Source organism: Dipteris shenzhenensis, chromosome 29 (assembly GCF_047967505.1).
Source record: "Dipteris shenzhenensis isolate YYH24624 ecotype China chromosome 29, Dip_SZ_1.0, whole genome shotgun sequence".
Taxonomy (NCBI): Eukaryota; Viridiplantae; Streptophyta; class Polypodiopsida; order Gleicheniales; family Dipteridaceae; genus Dipteris; species Dipteris shenzhenensis.
Genome location: NC_141624.1, coordinates 267,111 through 271,021, shown reverse-complemented (window position 1 = coordinate 271,021; position 3,911 = coordinate 267,111). Strand labels below are relative to the sequence as shown.

The 3,911-nt window shown below is 36.9% G+C and overlaps 1 pseudogene; it reads right to left on the bottom strand.

Annotated features, from left to right (window-relative positions):
* Positions 1-779: 779 nt before the first annotated feature.
* On the bottom strand, positions 780-1,956 carry LOC147882280 (respiratory burst oxidase homolog protein A-like; annotated as a pseudogene).
* Between the last annotated feature and the right edge of the window lie 1,955 nt (positions 1,957-3,911).

The window sequence follows — 3,911 nt, the reverse complement described above, 5'->3', positions numbered from 1 at the left end:
AATTTTTCTCATAAGGACTCTCTATAGAGTCTATATAGTGATTGTTTTCCCCATATAGTGAATTTTTTTCCATAGAGGAACATTGTCTTAAGAAATTCCTATATAGATAATTTTTTTCCCTTTATAGAGAATTATTCTCTAGGTAAACTATATAGAGACACTCTCACTTTCTCTAGTCTCGACTTTTACTAGATAAGTGTTTCTCTATCTAACAAATCCTTTTTTTTAACTATATAGAGATTGGTCAAAAGTTCCTTGTGTGAGAAGAACTGTGTGGGTCGAAAAGAAGTGATTGCCAAAAATGACAGACAGAGCCGAGAAGCGGACCGGGTTTTATACAGGGAGAAGGATTGGCTGGGTTTAGGAAGAGGATGCCTGTTTGCGAGAGATACTATCCTTGTTCAAGTTCAGTAATCAAACATCCTAGAGACAGAACGACCTAGAAGCACTTCGCACACCAAACGCGGGCGCGGCACTAACGGGGTGGAGAAGGTTCAGGTTTGTTACGTGGCAGGCTGGATGCAAAAACTACAAGTTTAAGACCGCAATTCTGACAAATTCAGGAAGGGAACCATTAAAGTACACGATCTTTTAGATTATACTCACCAGGCCCTTGGATTCGAAGGCGTGTTGAAAAACCAATGTGAACGAAAACTTTACCAGACTTGTGGTTGTTCGTAGCTCCAGCAACAGTAAAATTAACAAATGCTACGTTTACATGCTGAAGCTCCTTTGCACCCAACGACAAAGAACGTCGATGGAATGGGGCGCTCATCCGTTCAGTTTACGACAGAAACGAACGGGTCAGTTTGAAAAGAAGAATGCCCACTCCAGAAGCTAGAAGTGAAAGGATGCCTGCGAATTGTTCAAATTCGAAGTCAGTGATATCGCTGGCATACTGCTATAAAAACGTGGATTCCTCTAACAATTGGATATGCGCTAAAATCGTGGATTCGTCCAACAATTGGATCAATGCAGCTTACCATTCGAAAGGAGACACATCAGGACACTGCAGAAAGTTGTACATTCCACTTTTGTATTTGAATCCGGGAGGTTTGGTCATGTAGAGGGTGAGAACGTTCCCAGGATAGATAGCAGCTTGCAAATTTGAGAAAATTAAAAACAAATATTCCTCCGAATTCTCATGGTCTCCTTTCAACCTTCATGATGACAAACTAAGGAGACAAACCTTGACGATGGTGACGGTGTAATGTCCTGCTCTCAGAGCTCTCAGGGTGCGCTCGCCAGTGTAGAGCAGCAAGGGCACAGCCAGGTACATCCACGTCTGCGTATTGGAAAGAGTTGGACTACGAGTGCCGGAATCAATTTATGTGATCTAACGACATGAATGCATAATTGACTGATAACGTAGATATACAATAAATAGAAGACAATGAGCAAAATCCAGACCGTTTTTTGCTTCCAGTCATGACACAGGTATAACAAGATCGAATGGATGACGAGCAGCAGGTACACTACTATGAACATGGCAATTTCACCAAGTTCCTTCTGAACCACCTGGTTCCCAATACAAATGCAAAGGACATCAGGTGACCATGCAGATCCCTGTGATACCCTCCACGCTCGATACAATGCTTCGATAAGTTGGCTTTCGAAAGTCGAAGTCTGATCGTAGGTACTTCTCAAACTTGGCATCGTCGCTGTTCGTTAGAAGAGGGGAATCACAAGCCAAGTGATTCCCAGCATGTAGAACAAATATACCTACAGCAATAGTCTGCAAAATGCAAATGTCTTAGCGTTGATGAGAAAGCTCGCTCGAAGCCTCTTGGAGAAGAGCGCCAGTTTGCGGCGAAAAGCAAACAAAAAGAAATGCAATCTCATGAACTTGTGGTTGTTCGTAGCTCCAGCAACAGTAAAATTAACAAATGCTACGTTTACATGCTGAAGTTCGTTTGCAGCCGACGACAGAGAAGGTCGATGGAATGGGGCGCTCATCCGTTCAGCTTACAGCAGAAACGAACAGGTCAGTTTGAAAAGAAGAATGCCCACTGCAGAAGCTACAATTGAAAGGGTTCAAATGTCGAATTGCTCGAAACAATAGGGGCAAGGAAACTCGGGGCACAAATCTTCGTCGACGTCGAGGTCATCAATAGTGTGGCTATCTGCATGGAATCACAGAGGAATAAACTTGAACTTGAAGAACCAAGGTGAACGAAAACTTTATCAGATCTAGCTAGCTCACAAGGAACTTTAGACTAATGCCTATATAGGAATTTGGTGTTCAACTAGGAAATTTGAGCATATTTCCTAGATAAAAAGAGGAATTTTCCCCTCTTCATCTAGGAAATTCTTTTTCCTATATAGACAGCCAATGCCATCTTGAAAATTTGTCATGTAATATGGAGAATCAAGTGGATTCTATGTTTTCTATCTAGGAAATGACCTCTTTTTTTCACAGCAAATTGTATTTCCTATATAGATCACTCAATGCTATATAGGAAATGTGACATCCCATATGGAGAATCAAATGAATTTTCTATTTTCTATATAGAAAATATGGTCTCTTCTAGGAAATATGTACTTTTATATGGATAATCAAGGGGATTCTCTGTTTCGTATATTAGAAATTAGCAAGACTGCATGTTTTGTATTGCAATTACCTACATAGGAGGAGTTTTTTGTGTAAGAAAGACTGTTGAATATTCCATATTAAAAAATATTTGTATATTAAAAATGAGCATGTACGTAACAAGTGTGGATCATTGTAATTTTAATAAGATATCTAATGTAGGCTAATTACATATTCTTTAATTTTAGAACACTATATTTCTTCTATATGGAGTCCAAATAAAAGTGACAATGAGAAGTACATGCACTTATTTTTATTCCAAAAAAATTCTAAGGTTTCTCCATTTTGTAATTGAAAAATATAATAATGTTAATCTAAATTGTCAAATGCATAGATAATTATAATATGCTATGTAATTCAAAATTAATGTCCCAAATTAGAAGTACATGTGCAATGTTAAGTTGATAAGGCACTATTGTCTCATGTTTTCTAAGGTAAAACTATATCTCAAGGGAAATTTTTGCCAATAGAGGGTGAATAATCCCTTTAGCCATGAAATACACAATGTGTGATGTCAAATGTAATATTTTGGTGTAAAAATCAACTATCTCATGCACCCAATGATAAAATTATAACTCAAAATCAATGCTCTCTAACATAAGATAAATATTATTTACCAATAAATATATGAAGTTGATTAAACTAATTACAAATGAGATGTTTATTTCCTATAGTAGTGCACATCTTTTCAGTTAGGTGCAAAACTATTATGTTGCGATGTCAACTGGGTGTCCTTTCATCGTCAACTACATTCATATTTTGGTACCCTGAACATCCATGTACATTTGTAAATAAGTCCAAAATAAACCGCTAGGTTGAGTGACTTATTGACCATATAAAAGTCTTTTATCTAATATTTACATAATTTTCTTCCTCCCATTGTGTTTTCCCCTTATATTATCGTATTCATCGCATACACATTATACATTTTGTAGTATTATTTTGTGATGTTAATGCATCATCACTCCATGAACTTTTTGATGCCCTTTGTCCAAATACATTTGAAAATAAATCCAAATAGATGTGTATGTTGCTTGCTATATCATCAATCCAAAAGGAAGCCATCTAGACTAACATAATTTGCTTCACTCCTATTTTCCCTTTACATCTTTGTATTCTACACATATACATTCTCCTTTTGTAGTGCAATAATGGTAGAATATCCAACAACCCTCTACTAGACAAACATAGTTTTCATAAAAAGATGATGGTTGAAGAAATTATGTATGAATCAAAAGAAACAAAGATTGAACATTCCAATAAGAACCAAAAATATGGTTTAGGTGATGTAATAGGAACAAAAAATGTTACCAAATGCAAT